This window comes from Pogoniulus pusillus, chromosome 15 (assembly GCF_015220805.1).
Source record: "Pogoniulus pusillus isolate bPogPus1 chromosome 15, bPogPus1.pri, whole genome shotgun sequence".
NCBI lineage: Eukaryota > Metazoa > Chordata > Aves > Piciformes > Lybiidae > Pogoniulus > Pogoniulus pusillus.
In genome coordinates, this window is record NC_087278.1 from 25194078 (window position 1) to 25211819 (window position 17742).

Consider the following 17742-nt stretch of genomic DNA (forward strand, 5'->3'; position numbering starts at 1 on the left):
CTGGTTATGTTGATGTTCCTCAGTTGCTCTGCTCTTGGGCATGTGTGCGTCTACGTGCCGCACCTTCACTGGAATTTTCTCCAGCCGTGCATCAATGTCCTGCCATAGATCAGCACACCAAATAGGCTTTCCTTTCCTCTGCCAACCATTCTTCTTCCAGTCCTTCAGCCAACCCCATAGAGCATTGGCTACCATCCACGAGTCGGTGTAGAGGTAAAGGATAGGCCAATTCTCACGTTCAGCCACATCAAGAGCAAGTTGAACAGCTTTTACCTCAGCAAACTGACTGGATTCTCCTTCTCCATCTTTCGTTTCGGTAACTCTCCTGGTTGGACTCCAAACCGCTGACTTCCATATTCGCTTGTTCCCAACAAGACGACAGGAACCATCTGTGAACAAAGCATAGTTCTTTTCCTGATCAGAGAGATCACCATAGGGAGGAGCTTCCTCAGCACGAGGTATTTTCTCCTCTGGAGGTTTGGAACAGTCTGTGCCTTCCGGCCAGTTGGTGATCACCTCCACCAGACCAGGTCGATCAAGATTACCCATTCGTGCTCGTTGGGTTATCAAAGCCATCCATTTAGACCAGGTTGCATCTGTGGCATGATGTGGTGATGAACCTTTGCCCTTGAACATCCAGTTAAGAACTGGCAGTCTAGGAGCTAAAAGCAATTGTGACTCAGTTCCAATCACTTCAGAAGCTGCTTTCACTCCCTCATAGGCTGCTAGAATCTCTTTCTCTGTTGCGGTGTAATTTGTCTCTGAACCTCTGTAACAACGTCCCCAGAAACCAAGTGGACGACCACGTGTCTCATTTGGAGCTCTCTGCCAAAGACTCCAAGTTGGACCGTTGTCACTGGCAGCCGTGTACAGAATGTTTTTAATGTCCGGACCAGATCTCACAGGACCCAAGCCCACTGCATGGACTACTTCTCGCTTGATCTGATCAAAGGCTGCTTGTTGTTCAGGTCCCCACTCGAAATTGTTTTTCTTACGAGTCACATCATGCAGAGGTTTGACAATCTGACTGAAACCAGGAATGTGTAGTCTCCAAAATCCCACCACACCAAGAAAAGAAAGTGTGTCCTTCTTACTGGTGGGAACTGCCATGGTGGAGACTTTGTTGATCACATCCTGAGGAATGTAACGGCGACCATCCTGCCACCGCACTCCCAGAAACTGAATTTCTTTGGCAGGTCCTTTGACCTTGTCTCTCTTAATGGCAAAACCTGCTTGCAACAGAATGTCAATGATTTTGTTACCTTTCTCGAAGACTTCCTCAGCAGTTTGGCCCCACACAATGATGTCGTCGATGTACTGGATGTGCTCTGGAGCTTTACCTTTCTCCAGTGCATTGTGGATGACTGAGTGACAGATGGTTGAGCTGTGTTTCCACCCCTGAGGCAAACGATTGAACTGGTACTGGATTCCTCTCCAGGTGAATGCAAACTGAGGCCTGCACTCCTTTGCTATGGGAATAGAGAAGAAAGCATTAGCAATGTCTATGGTTGCATACCATTTAGCCTCCTTTGATTCCAGCTCGTACTGGAGTTCCAGCATGTCTGGCACAGCTGCACTCATGGGTGGCGTCACCTCGTTGAGGGCACGAAAGTCAACTGTCAGTCTCCAGTCGCCTGTAGGTTTACGCACAGGCCAGATGGGACTGTTGAAAGGTGAATGAGCTTTCTCGATGACAGCCTGACTCTCCAATTGACGAATCAGCTGATGAATGGGCAACAAAGAGTCACGGTTAGTTCTGTACTGCCTATGATGAACAGTTTGAGTTGCAATTGGCACTTCCAGGTCCTCTATGTCATGATGTCCCACAACTGCAGATTCATCAGAAAGTTCAGGTCTAACAGACAATTTCAATTTATCATCCTCAATCTCTACAGATGCTATACCAAAAGCCCATTTATGACCCTTAGGATCTTTGAAACAACCTTGTCTCAAAAAGTCAATTCCCAAAATGCAAGGCGCATCAGGACCAGTTACAATAGTATGTGTCTTCCACTCTTTACCAGTTAAACTGATCTCAGCCTGTACCTTAGTTAACTCTTGAGATCCACCAGTGATTCCAAAGATAGAAATGGACTCTGTCCCTTTACAATTAGATGGCAATAAAGTACACTGAGCACCTGTGTCAACTAAAGCCCTGTATTTCCGAACTCTTGAACTGCCAGGCCACCTAATGAATACATTCCAATAGATTCGGTTCTCTCCACTATCCCTTTCCTCCTCCTGGCTGGAGGCAGGGCACCCCTAATGCTGAACATGGCATGTAGGGTGTACACAGTGATTGGTGTTGTTGTGAGAGGAACTGCAACTGTTGGAACAATTGCAGTTGCTCTCAGGAGCTGAAGAAGTGACAGCTACTTTCCTGGCATTACTGCCTCTGTTTCTGCCACTCTGCAGATCCCTAACTCTCTTTGAAAGAGCTGAAGTAGGTTTACCATCCCATTTGTTCATGTTCTCACCGTATGTGTCACGCAGAAGTATCCACAGTGACGCACGTGATTGCTGCTGTCTGGGTGGAATTTGTCTCCTCCTGGGCTGGAATTGCCTTGCAGGAGGTGGGCGTCTGTTCCTGATGGCAGAAACATGCACCCATTCAGATGATGCAGGAATGGTATCCTTTACCAGATTGGAAATTGAGGTTGTAAGATCCTCCTTCAGTTCTTTCATGCTCTCCTTGATGCCATCTCTAATACCATCTTTAAGCTCTGTAGTCATAGTCTTTATGGCACAGATTATACCAGAATGTGACAAGCTGTCCTCTATCTGCCTGAGCTGGTCAGTGAATTCACCAACAGTGAAAGATCTTCCATTATCACTCCTTGCTAGAAACTTACTGGCCAAGATGTTAGCATAGGATGAAGGAGCAAGCTTAATCAGCTTCTTCATGAGACCTGTTCCCAAAGGAATATCGTCAGGCTCATGAGTGCCATGATCTCCATAAAGCACTTCCTTCACAGCAAACTCCTTCAGAAGCTTAATTCCCTGCTCAACGGTGTTCCACTTCTTGGCAGCCCATGGCAAATCATCTCGGGAAGGATATCTCATAGCCACAGCCAACAAAAGGCGTGTCCACAAGCTAACCCTACCAAGAGGACTTGCTAGGTGTTTGTCCACTCCACTCTCCTTAGTGAGTGGTCCCAGCTGCTTGGCAGACTTGTCTCCTACCTGCAGAGCATTAGCACCAATACCACGGCATCTCACTAGCCAGCTTAGGATTGGCTCACCTGATTCCCTTGTGTATTCCTTCCTAACTTCCCTGACCTCTCTGAGTGGATCCTTGGAGCCTTGGATGTCATCTTCCTCCTCTTCTCCCTGTTGTTCTGGTGGTGCCGGGCCTAACACAATCTTCCTCATAGCATTCCTAAACTCATGGGAACCATCCTCTCTCTTGGCAGCTAACCTCACAGCACTCCTCTCACTTGAGTATTGTTGTCTCAGCACATCTACAAGGTCTCGCAGACTAACTATCTCCTCCTCTTCTTGCTGCTGATCACCAGAGGTCCCCTGTCTTACATCCTCCTGCGAACCATTCTTTGTCTTAACTTTTGCCTTAGCAGGTGCCAGAAGGGCCTGAGCAGCAACAGACTTGGATGTGTCTGCTGGAGGATTTGAATCTTTAGGGGTCTGACTTGGAGCATTTGTATCCTTAGGGGTCTGACCTGGAGCTTGTGAGTTCAAATCTGCCTTGCTTTTAACAGGAGGATTTTGGTTCTGGTCTGCTGGCTGGGGGTTTAAATTGGCTGAGCTGGTGTCATTAGGATTTGGACTGACTGGGCTAGCATTACTAGCACTAGCAGTGTTATTAACATTAGTGGGATTGTTTGCCTGTCCTCCTGGGATGCCTGCCAACCCTGACTTGTTTTCATTTTTGCTGGGAACATTCTGATTTTGGGTATTTGCCTGTGCTCCTGAGGCTCCTGCTAAACTCTGTGGCTTGTTTTGGTTATCCTTATCATTGTTTACGTTAGTGGCAGGAGCACTGGCCGTGTTCCCAGCACTTGGAGAAGGAGGGGCAGAGGCTGGCAAGGGGGAAGCCGATAACTGTGTTCCCTTGTTTTGCTGTGAAAGAGACTGCTTCTGAGACACAGAATTCTTCCTAGCTCTTACAGAAGCTGGTTTTGAATTTTTCACAAATAATACCAAAATTAATATGAAAATTAAAATCATAAGAGCCAGATTACTGCACACCAACCCCGTCACAATCTCTTTTCTGTAAAAATCCTTGCATGGACTTGGCATTTCAGTTTGGGGCTGGATGACCCTCATGAGAGCAGTAGATAAAGCAGACTCTCGATTGATTGTAACATTATTGACAAAAACTCTTGTAATATCACTAGTAATATTCTCAGTGACAGTAAAACCAGCATAACCAAGAATGAAATCACCCCAGCTCCAGAACATGTTTGAAAGCTTAGCTTTAGCCTTATTATAAGCCAGATCAATAAAATAAGCAACAATTTGACCTTTTAACCAACTAAATGCCAAGAAAACAAAACCAGACCAGAGCAATGCACCAACCAAGTACAATAGCTGCTTGATTAGCTTCATCTTAATTCCCAGAGCTAATTTCCACTCACTGAAATATCTAGCCCCACGTTGGGAAAGCCAATTAAAAAAAATGATGGTTTGGGGGTTACCCCGCCCCTCCCACACTTTGTATTTGCCCCAGCTAACTCAGACGGACCCTGGGAATATAGATGAAGCAATTTATTTACAGCTAGCAGAATTTACAAGCAGCTATTTACAATATATACAGTTATATACAATTATATACAGAAATATACAAAAGGATAAACAATATAAAAGCACAACTCCCCTCCCAGAAACCTGAGTCCCCAGGAGGGGCTCTCAAACCACCCCAACACCTCCCCCCGGCCCTCTCAACCTTACCCCAGTTCTCAGGAAGAAAAGAGGTGCAGCCAAGAGGTTAGGGAGCAAGGTTAGTAGGAGCAGGGTTAATGAGATGTGACCAGGTCCAAGGCAAAAGCAAGAGTGAGAAACAAAATGGAGAAAAAGTCTTTCTTCTTCCCAGAGTTCTCAGCGTAACTGTGAGAGAAGTTGACATCAATTGTTTTTCATTTCACTGCCCGTTATCTAGTTCTGTTACCAAAACATTCTAGCTTGCTTCAAACTAGCACAATGGGACACGGTGCAGGCCTGGGAGCCCAAGAGTGGGTGAGAAAGGAGGGGAGAGCAAGGGGGAAGGAGAGACTGGGAGCAGGCAGTGAGGTGTGCCTGACTCCCATCTCTGTGCCAAAAGGCAAAGGGTTTCTGCCCGTGGGACACCCAAGCACTCTCAGAGCAGTGCTTTCAAGGACAGGAGGAGATGACCATGTGCAAGAAGCAGAAGGACCCTGTAGGAGAAAATAATGTGGCCAGCAGGGCTAGTGAAGTGATTGTCCTCCTGGGAAGTGATCTTCCTCACTGGTGCAGCCACACCTCAAATCTAGCTGAGGACACCCCTGCTTACTGCAGAGAGGGCTGGACTCGATGACCTCTGGAGGTCCCTGCCAACCTAGACCATTCTAAGGTTGTGTGAAATGCTGGGTTCTGCTTCCTCACTACAACATGGACATTGAGGTGCTGGAGTGTGTCCAAAGAAGGGCAACGAAGCTGGTGAAGGGTCTGGAGAATGGGTGTGATGAGGAGCATCTGAAGGAACTGGGCTTGTTTCATCTAGAGAAAAGGAGGCTGAGGGGAGGCCTCATTGCTCTCTACAACTCCCTGAAGGGAGGCTGGGAAGAGGTGGGGTCAGTTTGTTCTCCCAAGTGACAAGCAATAAGACAAGAGGAAACAGCCTTAACATGTGCCAGGTTGGATACTAGGGGGGAAAATATTCACTGAAAGGTTTGTCGAGCCCTGGAAGAGGCTGCCCAGGGCAGTGCTGGAGTCCCCATGCCTGGAGGTATTTAAAGCCATGTAGGTGTGGTGCTGAGAGACATGGTTTAGTGGTGACCAGACAGTACTGGGCTAAGGGCTGAACTTTGTAATCTTCACTGTCTCTTCCAACCAAAATGACTCTGATGCTGTGATTCGAACATCCTGAGGTGAAGATTTCACCGGGCACTCCAGGAACACAGGAGGTTCACCTTAAACACAAGATAAACTTTTTCACTTAGAGAGTGATGGAGCACTGGTCCAGGCTTCCCAGACAGGTTGTGGAGGCTCCTTCTCTGCAGACTTTCAAAACACACCTGGACAGTGCAGTGTTGGGCAACTTGGTCTAAGCAAGCCTGCTGTGGCAGGGGGGTTGGAGTGGATGATCTTTAGAGGCCCCTTCCTAAGCCGATGAGGCCACTTCCTACCCCTACTGTTCTGTGCTTCTCAGAGACCCCCTTAGGACACAGCAGCCTGAGGCTTCTTGCAACAAGGGCAGGGTGACTTCTTCATCCCAGGTGGAGGTGAAAGAAGGGAAGGGTGGAGCTGGTAAGAGGAAGAGAGACATGACAGTGGGGAAACTGTAACTTGCTCTCCTCCTCCTGAGGAACTGTCCCCTCCTGCCTTGCCTGCTGGAAAAAAAAAGTGTCCGTGTGTGTGAGATAGGCTGGGAAAGAGTGGAAAGCCTGCAAGATGTGCTGTGAGTAGGTGAGGCTGCTGCCGCCGAGCTGAGCTCCCTGGGAAGCGGAGCATGCGGTAATCCAGGGAGATAAGCTGTCCTCAGAGCAGGGAGAGGAAGCAAGGCAGCTGGTGAGCTTTCTGTGGTGATGCTGTAAACAAATGTGAAATATTACTTCCCTGAACATTAGGTTTACCTGGAACTTGGGAGCCCTGCCCAAAGGGATTTGCTCCAGACACTGGGAAAGCTCTGCAAGGGGCAAGAGCTGCTGAAACCTGAAAAGCCACCCACAGTGACGAAGCCCAAGCCTGTTACTCTGAAAACCTCTCTGTATGTCTGAGTCTGTAATGAATTTCAGAGAGGTTCAAGGGGTACAGACTTGATGCATCCCTGATGTTGCAGACTGTTAAACCACTTGTAGCAGACTCTCCTTCTAGGCTTCTGGCACTTGACCAAGGTGCTCCTGGCAGACCCTGTTACCTCCAGAACCCCAACAGCAGACTATTTGTCCAACATTAGGATTTATCCTGGCTGGATCTGTTTCCTACCCTTTCCGCCTGCACAGCCCTAAGCCCCACTCTGCCAGCCTCTTTTCTCATCCCTGTTAAGTGGATGAACAGGCTTCCCCTCCAAAGTGTACTTCCACCCTGAAAATAAACCCATTCCAACCTCAATTCATCAGGAAGATCATGTCAAGCCCATCACACCTCGCTGTCTGACAGGGTAACTGCCCTACCAGACACAGGAGGATGTAGCAGATGTGACATATCTTGACTTTGAGGCTTTTCATGCATCAAAAGGCATGAAAGTCTCATACACAAACTATGGGATGCCCCACAGCTGGAACTGCCAAAAGGGGCACACAGTTGCCAAGGAGGACGTGCACCTGTTTGGGGAGATTGCACTGTCAGAGTGCAAAGGCAGTTTCCAGCGGGCTGTGGGTATCAGCAGATTCATTTTCACCAGTGAAAGCTTAAGCTGGGTGATAGGAAAAGCTTTTTAAGTATGGAGCAATAAAATGCTGGAGTAGATTGGCCAAGGGAGCCCTGTCGCTGAAGGCTGTTGAGAACAGGTTCAACAAATATCTGTCAGGGATGAGTTGCGCCTCCTTTATCTTGTCTCTGGGTCAGGAGGATGAATTAGATGACTGCCCAAGGCCTTGTCCCACTTTCATTTCCCACAATTAAATTAAATAAATCTCAGAAATCATTGGCAGAAGCAAGCCACAGCAAGCTGTACTCACTGTGCTCCCCTACCCTGAGTCAGGCATTAGATCAGCGCTGCCCAAGAGCGAGACCAATCCCTTGTCCCTCTGCTGCTGAGAACCATCACAATTAAACCCTTTTGTCTCTGCTGCCTTCACAAGCATGTGTGGAACCTGTAGTTCAGACAGGCTTAGGTGCATCATGTGCTGGTTACCAGCTGTGCAATCAGTCTTGAGCAACCTGGTCTAGTGGAAGGTGTCTCTGCCCATGGCAGGGACGTTGGAACTAGATGGATGTTCGGATCAAGTTCTGTACAACAAGGGTAGTGGAACACTGGAACAGGTTGCCCAGGGATGGAGTTGAGGCCCCATCCCTGGACATATTCAAGATCAGGCTTGAGAGGGCTCTGGACAACCTGATCCAGTTGAGGATGTCCCTGCTTACTGCAGAGGGGATTGGACTGGATGACCTTTGGAGGTCCCTTCCAAGCCAGACCATTCTATGATTCTATGAACTAGATGATCTTCGAGGTCCCTTCCAACACAAACCATTCTATGCATCTCTCCAAAGGACCAAGTCTTTGCTGAGATGCTGGGGTTTGAATGTCCTTCCTCAGCGGGCTTATGGCAGCAGGTGTTACGTGGAAGAGACACCAAGAAGTCACCTGCATAGAGAAGACAGGATTTTTGGACTGATCTTTTTACCCTTTATGGGAAAACTCTTCAGGCAACAGAGCAGGGAAACATGGGCTTGTGCTCAGCATCTCTTTTCTTACAGCACTGTGCTTGTGGTGCTGACCTGCTCTGTCTGCCAAGGAAGCACATTGCAGGGAGAGGTAAATCTATGGAGCCTTAAAAAGAGCCAAACTCTGAAGGGAAAGGGACAGCCTGGCTCAGCAATGGCTGAGCTCCTTCCCTTCTGCAATGGCTCATTTCGCTGGGCACATGCCCGTAGAGAAAATGGATTTCCAGGGAGAAGCCAAACCCTCTCCACATCCACTCACAGAGAGCAGGGGGAGGCACGGAGATAGGCTTTGTTATTCTGACTCCCCTGCACTGCTGCCAGCCCTAAGCCCACTCCTGAATGCGGGTGACAAATTGTATGTAGCATCCCAAATAAGATTAACATAATGATCTCTTTAAGGCTGTTGTCTCCGTGAGCACGTCACATCGGAGCTCCATAATCACCTCATGAATGACGAATGCACCCAGATCTGTCTTTTCTTCTGTCATTCCCACCCAGTGAATCTCTGTCTGTAAGAGACATTGCTGCCAGCAGGAGCAGAGAACAGGACCTCACACTTCTCTGCTCCAGACTGTGAGTAATTCTTCTAAACACATTTAATCAGCAAACTTCCTTCCCGTGCTGCGTTTTTTGCTGAGCCAGAGCCATTACTACAAGCAGAATTATTCCCAAGGCCAGCAGCATTCCTCAAAAGTTCCCTTTTGACTCCACACATCATCTGCCTTTCCCCAGCATTCTACCCACCTACAATTCTCCTACTAACTCCTCCTGCTTCATCTTATCCAGCTGCCTGCCAGCCTCTGCTGCATCAAATGCCCTGCTGAAAGGTAGCTAGATCAGATTTACCGATTTCTGTGTTTTCCTCCAGGTGAGGAAAAGGGAAAGGAGGTAAAGCAAAGGATCAAGTTAAGGGCACACAGTGCTTCTGTTGATAAACCCATTCTGTATTTGATTCCATTTTCCACTTACTGCCGTGGCTTTAATTTTGTTTTCCTCCTGTAATTTGTTCTTAACCTTACGCTCTGTTGAGACTAGACTAATGGCTTTGCCACTGCCCAGAGTACTTTGTTTTCTCTCTCCCTGAAATATAGCTCCCTTTTTCCTGTCCTGGCATGCTTACCCTTAATTTGATGGATATGCTGCAAATCTTTGCTCCCTGAACTGCAGTTTCCTAAGCCAGTTTTGGGCAAACACAAGTATGGAGGTGAGCTGGCAAGCTCCAGTCTTGCTGCAATACAGCTTCTCCAGCTTGGCTCTTGCCTTAATGAAACCATTTGCTGCTCTCCACCTTTTCTTCTCTGCTCTTCTCCCACCTTCTGCAGCCTCACCCTTCTTACTGAGAAGCGATACAAGGCAGCTGTAAAGCCCTGGAGGTGCTTCAGCAGCGCTATGGTGAACATTAAAGGTGGTGTGAGGAGCGCATCAGCCAAGCACCTACTGCTGAGCTGGGCTAGGGCACTCAAAGCTCCGTGTTAGGCTAAAGCTGAGAGGGGAACTTGTGAAGTGACTGAAGGAGAGCAGTGATCTCTTGAAACCCGTGAGAGGTTTTCTGGCTGCAGAGCAACATGCAGACACTCAAAGCAAGAATGGGGAGGAATCACCAAAGGTTCTTTACCCCTGCAGAGGTGGAGTGGTGGTGCGTGGGGGACCTCTCACAGGCTGCACTGTGGGTTTAGATGACATTTCAGTGATTGCTGCTGTTCAGAAGAATGTGGATGCCACAGCTTAAGGACTTATAGAATGGGTTAGGTTGGAAGAGATCTTAGAGATCATCCAGTTTCAACTCCCCTGCCATGGGCAGGGACACCTCCCACTAGAACAGGTTGCTCAAGGCCTCATCCAACCTGGCCTTGAACACCTCCAGGGAGGGGGCATCCATGACCTTCCTGGGCAACCTGTGCCAGACCTCTCCAGGCTGAACAGCCCAAACTCTCTCAGCCTGTCAGCACAGGGGAGGCTCTCCAGCCCTCTGATCATCTTGGTGGCCTCCTCTGGACCCTCTCCAGCAGCTCCACGTCCCTCTTATGCTGGGGACATCAGACCTGGAGGCAGTGCTGCAGGTGGGGTCTCAGCAGAGCAGAGCAGAGAGGCAGAATCCCTTCCCTGTGCTGCTGCTCTCCCTGCTTTGGATGCAGCCCAGCACACAGCTGCCTTCTGGGCTGCCAGTGACCATTGCTGGCTCCTGGTGAATTTGTCACCACCTGACACCCTCAGGTCCTTCTCTTCAAGGCTCAAGAGTTACCCCCAAACCCAAGAGGTCCTGTTGTTAGGAGATTTAGCTGTACTTGGAATAGAATAAGATGGGTGAAACAGGGCTACAGAGTGGACAAGCAAGTTGGAGAAGAGATGTTCATGCAGGAGGGTGTTAGAGATGCTGACACTGCTGCCAGCATGAACGCAGAGGCTCATGGCAGATCAGCAGCACAAAAACACTGGCATACAGGAAAAAAATCTGGTGGGAAGGTATCTGCAGAAGTCTCTAGTCCAATACCCTGCTCACAGCAGTGTAACACCAAAGCTAGAGCAGGTTGCTCAGGGATTTCTTCACAGAACATCTGAACACGGAATCACAGAATACAACCATAGAATCATTAAGGTTGGAAATGAGTTCTAACATCACCAAATCCAATCATCAATCCAAAACCACCATGCCCACTAAACCATGTCCTGAAGTGTTTACACATCTTTTGACCACCTCCAGGGATGGTGGCTCCATCACTCCCCTGGATAGCATGTTCTAATCCTTGACCATTTCAGTAATACTTCTTCTGAAACCCACCCTAACCCTTCCCTGGCACAACTTGAAGCCATTTCCTCCCCTTCTGTCATCTGATACTAGAGAGAAGAGACCAAATCCCACCTCACTCCAGCCTCCTTTCAGGAAGTAGTAAAGAGCCAGAAAGTCTCCCCTCAGCCTCCTTTTCTCCAGACTAAACCACCCCAGTTCCCTCAGATGCTCCTCAACAGACCTGTTCTCCACACCCTTCACCAGCTCTGTTGTCCTTTCTGTGGACCCATTCCAGCACCTCAATGTCCTTCTCACAGTGAGCATCTCCAAGGGTGGAGATTCCCCATTCTTTCTAGACACCTTTTCCACTGCTGAACTTCTCCCACAGGGAAAAGAATTTCCCCTATAGATGTTCTGAATTTCCTTTGCTGCCACTTGTGTCCATTGTGTCTCGCCCTTTCATTATGCTGCTTTCTGAGAGGCTGGCTCCAGCTTCTCCACACATTTCCTTTAGGTAGAAGCAGACAGCAATTAGCTGCCCCCTTGGCCTTCTCTTTTCAACTGATTCAGCTCTTCCAGCCTTCTGCATTTTGTGCTGCAACTTTCTACTGCGAGGCTCTTTAGCCATGCTGCAGTTTGTCACCGTCCATGCTGTACTGAGGAGTCAGTCCTAGGCATAAATCTTCTCCGTGGGGCCCCACACCCCTCCAGTGAATGGGAATAATCATTTCCCTTGATCTGCTGAACACACTCTGCTTAATGCAGCCTGTGCTGCAGAGATACTTCACTGCTTGAAGGACTCACTACAGAATCGTGTTCAAAAGGCTTCTTGAGAGTGTTTGTGGTGATCTAATAAAATCAATTTTGGCTTAAGCCTGTCGGGGTCAGTGCTACAGAGAAGCTGGTAACCTACTGGAACAGGTTGAGCCTGTGCATGTGTGGAGTGCTTTGGTTGTGACCATGCAAGAAGGATTCCCCTCAGGCACCTCTGATATGACTGCAATTTCTGCCCTGTGCTGAAGATGCTGAGGCACAGCACCTCTGTCTGCCTGCACACAGAACCATAGAATGGTTGGGTTGGAAGGGACTTACAAAGGTCATCCACCCCAACCCCCCTGCAGACAGCAGGCACATTTTCCTCTACATCAGCTTGTTCACAGCCTTGTCCAGCCTCACTTTGAAGATCTGCAGGGTTGGGGTTTCAACCACCTCCCTGGACAACCTGTTGCAGTGTTGCAGCACCCTGATGGTGCAGAACATGTTCCTAACATCCAATCTAAATCTGCTCTCATTTCAAACCATTATCCCTTGTCCTGTCCCTGCAGGCCTTTGCAAACAGTCCTTCTGCAGCCTTCTTGCACCCCACTTTAGCTCCTGGCAGGCTGCTGTTAGGTCTGCCTGGAGCCTTCTCCTCTGCAGGCTGAACAATCTCAGCTCCCTCAGCCTGTCCTCACAGCAAAGGTGCTACAATCCCTGATCATCTTCTTGGCCTTCCTCTGGATCCAATCCAGCAGGTCCCAGTCTCTTTTGTGTTGAAGGGTCCAGAGATGGACACAACACTGCAGGTGAGGTCTCCCCAGAGCAGAGCAGAGAGGCAGAATCAGCTCTCTCCATCTTTGGCCATGCTGTTTTTGATGCAGCCCAGGCTGCCATTGGTCTTCTGGGCTGCAAGTGCCCATTGCTGGCTCATGTCCAGCTTCTCATTCACCAGCACCCCCCCAGTCCTTTTCTGCAGGGCTGCTCTCAATCTCATCATCCCCAGCCAGGATTGGTATCCAGGATTGCCCTGACCTAGATGCAGGACCTTACACTTTGCCTTATTGATCCCATCCAGTAATACTTCCTTTTACTCATCCAGTAATACTTTTGCCTCTTTCCCAATGATGGGATTTGTACTTGTGGCACATCAGCAGAAGGTCTGGTAGCTCGTTGCTCTTACTACAGTAGTCAAATGAACTCTGTAGCTAAGGTTGTTCAGTCCTGGGTTACCCTGTTCCTGTTGAGCCATGCTCTCAGCTTCAGAGCAACCTACTTCCTTCAGTGGAAAAGCTTCTTCAGGTTTTCATTTTTCAGTGAAAAAAATTGTTGTGCCACATGCTTCAAATGCCAGAGGATGTCCAGGTGTGTGGCTTCTGCTCTTTGCCCACAGCAGAGCAGCTGCTGCTGCAGGTCAATGGTTCAGGCGAGAAGCATGTGCGGGATAATGCACTCTGCTGTTTCCAGCAAGGATAAGGTCACAGGAGCAGCCAACATGGTTTTACCACGGGGAAGTTATGTTTATCCAACCTGATAGCCTTTGATGAGGAGTCAGCAATGTGCCCTTGTGGCCAAGGCCAAGGGCATCCTGGGGTGGATGAGAAGGGGTGTGGTGAGTAGGTCAGGAGAGGTTCTCCTTCCCCGCTACTCTGACCTGATGAGGAATATTTTGTCCAGTTCTGGGCCCTTGAAAGAGTCTCCTCCCTTGTGAGGAGAGGGAGCTGGGGCTCTCTAGCTTGGAGCAGAGCGGCCTGAGAGGTGACCTCGTTCATGGTCATCAAGATGTGCAGGGCAATGTGAGGAGGACAGAGCCAGGCTCTGCTCAGGGATGTGCAATGACAGGACAAGGGGCAATGGGTACAAGCTGGAGCAGAGGAGGTTCCACAGGAACAGAAGGAGAAACTTTTTGCACTGTGAGGGTGCCAGAGCCCTGGAGCAGGCTGCCCAGAGAGGTTGTGGGAGTCTCCTTCTCTGGAGACATTCCAAACCCAGCTGGATGTGTTCCTGTATGACCTGCTGCTCTGGCAGAGAGGTTGGAGTGGATGATCTTTGGGGGTCACTTCCAACCCTTCACTTTCTGTGACCCTCTGTTACTGTGTTTCACAACCCTTAAACAAAACTAGCCAGAGAAATCACAAAGCAGGGCAAGCTACAGTCTATCTTCATGCAGCAGAATGCCAGCCAGAAAGGATGGGCTGGAAGGCTTTCTGCTGCATGCTGCCAGGGGATTTAATCAGCTGATTGCCAAAGAGATGTCAGTTCCCTGGGACAGTGAGGACAACACGTCACGTGCAGAAAGGTACTCACGAGATTAAAATGCCAGCTTCAGGATAAACCTAATGCTATGCCACAGGCAGACCAAAATCTGGGCAAGAGCAAACAGCCACAATCTTTAGAACCTCTGCCAGCACATCACCACAAGTTCCAAGCCTCTCTGCATCTCTGCCTCCTAGTCAGGTACCCCTCACTAATTCAGCTACCACTATAGGCACACTACTGAACATGTCAGGCCAGGAGAGCTGCTCAGCAGAGAATGAGCTGAGGGTGTTGATTGACAGGTGACTGAAGACGAATCAGGTGGCCAAGAAGGCCACCAGTATCCCAGTTAGGATCAGCAATGGTGTGACCAACAGGGCCAGGGCAGTGATTGTCCTCCTGTATTGGGCACTGGAGAGGCCACACCTTCAAGACTGAGTTCAGTTTTGGGGCTCTCACTACAAGGACATTGAGGGGCAACAAAACTGAGAAAGGCTCTGGAGAACAGGTCTGGTGAGGAGCACCTGAGAGAATTGGGATTGTTTAGTCTGAAGAACAGGAGGCTGAGGGGAGACCTCTCTGCTCTCTGCAACTCTCTGAAAGGAGGTTGGAGTGAGGTGGGGGTTGATCTCTCCTTCCTAGTAACAAGTGATAGGAGGAGAGGAAATGGCTTCAAGTTGTCCCAAGGCAGGTTTAAGTTGGACATTAGAAGAAACTTCTTGACTGAAAGGGTTCACAAACACTGGCACAGGCTGCCCAGGAAGGTGGTTGAATCCCCATGCCTGGAAGTGTTTCAGAGAGGCAGAGATGTGGTGCTTAAGGACAGGGTTTAGTGGCAGCCTTGAAAGAGTTAGAGAATGTTTAGACTTGTTGATCTTAAAGGTCCTTTTCTCTTTTCTAGCAAAGCAATTCGATGGTTCTACAAAGCACCATCACTGTTACTGGGGCAGCCACTGTGAACTGCACACAGACTGCAGCCCCAAGGTGTTCAAGCAGAGCATGCAGTGGTACCAGAAGCAGGTGGTCTGTCACTGCTACTGCCAGGCCAGAGGTGGGTAGTACTCTGTCATGGGCTGATGAGGAAGGAGAGGGATGAAGAAATCAGGGAAACAGAAAAAGAAGAGAAGAGCTGAGGTGGGAACATGCTGTGATGGTGGAGGAAGCACAAGAAGGAGGGCAGCCGGAGCAGGCAGCCGGCATGGAGCTGAGTGCTCGTCACCCTCCTGGGTAACGAGACACAAAGGTTGTGAGAGAGTAGCTTTGGGCTCAGCTGGCTCCCTCCACACATTTTCCTCCCTGAGCAGGGCAGGAGCTGGTGCTCTCAGCAGGAGGTGGGCACCCGGCTGTGCCATTTGCATGCTTCTGCTGGCAGGAGGGAGGCCTCACCAACTTCCACCTACCATGTCCTCCAGGGCTGCTACCTCCCACAGCCGGCTCATGTTCTTGCTGTGCAACTGCAAACCTCTCTCAGTGCCCCCCTGCACAGCTGCCAGCCCAGGCTGCAGCGCCGCTGGGTGAACTCCATGGCTGCCCCTCCTCACACAGCTCCCAGCCCGGAGCTGCTGCGCTCCCAACAAGAAGTATCACAGTCTCACAGTATCATCAGGATTGGAAGAGACCTCACAGCTCATCAAGTCCAACCCTTTACTACAGAGCTCAAGGCCAGACCATGGCACCAAGTGCCACGTCCAATCCTGCCTTGAACAGCTCCAGGGACGGCGACTCCACCACCTCCCCGGGCAGCCCATTCCAGTGTCCAATGACTCTCTCAGGGAAGAACTTTCTCCTCACCTCAAGCCTAAATTTCCCCTGGTGTAGCTTGAGGCTGTGGCCTCTTGTTCTGGTGCTGGCCACCTGAGAGAAGAGAGCAACCTCCTCCTGGCCACAACCACCCCTCAGGTAGTTGTAGACAGCAATAAGGTCACCCCTGAGCCTCCTCTTCTCCAGGCTAACCAATCCCAGCTCCCTCAGCCTCTCCTCGTAGGGGAGTCACACAGATGGAGGCTGTACCAAAGCTGTTTAAAGAAATGAGCCAGTCTGGAAGCAGCCAGCGAGGCTTGGGGTAGGGAAGACACTTCTTCAACCCCACTGCTGCCCACACTGCTCCTCCTGCCCCTAGGACCAGCAATTACCCCCAGGTTTTGAACCACTGCAGTCCCCAGCTGAGCCCAGCTGGTAGATGTCATGAAGTGCCAGCCAAAGCACCTACGTGTGGGACATGTGGCACACCTCACCAGGAAGAAACCCACAGTGGTGGCCAGGAAAATCACCACTGGGACATGTTTTAATGGGCACAGCAGTGTTAGGTTCATGGTTTGACTCGATGATCTTTGAGGTCTTTTCCAGCTGAAACAGTTTTATGATTCTAGGATGCTCTTCCCCTGCGGCGGCGAAGGAGCAAGGGCAGGCAGGATAAAGAAAGGGGGGCAACAGAAAGCTGGGAAAGAAGGTAAAGAGCTCAGCTGTACTCCCCAGGGACACACATCCGTGTTTCTCTGATTTTGCCTCCTCCCAAGAAAAGGAGATAAGAGAAATCAAGTGTCTGTGACAGACGTTAGTCACACTGCCTCACGTGCTGCTGAAGGGTGCTCAGCAGCGCGGGGTGGGAGGGGGAGCAGAAGCCTCTAGGCACGATAAGAAGATGTTAACCACTTTGTCCCACTCCTCAGATGGGAATTACAGTTTTTTCCTGTCTGCTGTGGGACATTTTAGACCACACCTTGAGTGCTGTGTTCAGTTCTGGGCCCCCCAGTTTAGGAGGGACATTGAGATGCTTGAGCGTGTCCAGAGAAGGGCAACGAGGCTGGGGAGAGGCCTTGAGCACAGCCCTACGAGGAGAGGCTGAGGGAGCTGGGATTGGTTAGCCTGGAGAAGAGGAGGCTCAGGGGAGACCTTATTGCTGTCTACAACTACCTGAGGGGAGGTTGTGGCCAGGAGGAGGTTGCTCTCTTCTCTCAGGTGGCCAGCACCAGAACAAGAGGACACAGCCTCAGGCTGTGCCAGGGGAGATTTAGGCTGGAGGTGAGGAGAAAGTTCTTCCCTGAGAGAGTCATTGGACACTGGAATGGGCTGCCCGGGGAGGTGGTGGAGTCGCCGTCCCTGGAGCTGTTCAAGGCAGGACTGGACGTGGCACTTGGTGCCATGGTCTGGCCTTGAGCTCTGTGGTAAAGGGTTGGACTTGATGAGCTGTGAGGTCTCTTCCAACCCTGATGATACTGGTGATACTGTGATTTTGACAAGCTCTCTCAGTCACCCAGTCCAGCCCAGCCCTCTTCCTGGAGAAGACTCAGTCTTATTTTACAAGAAGCACGTAGAGAGGAAAGAGGAGAAATGAGAGGCCACAGAGGACTCTGGGGCAAAAGAGACATCAGTACCAGGCCAGAGCTCCCCTTCCAAGGCACAGGACTGCATACATTTGCCACGTTGCAGAATGAGGAGAGAAATGTCACCTTCAGAGGTGATATGACAATCACAAAAAT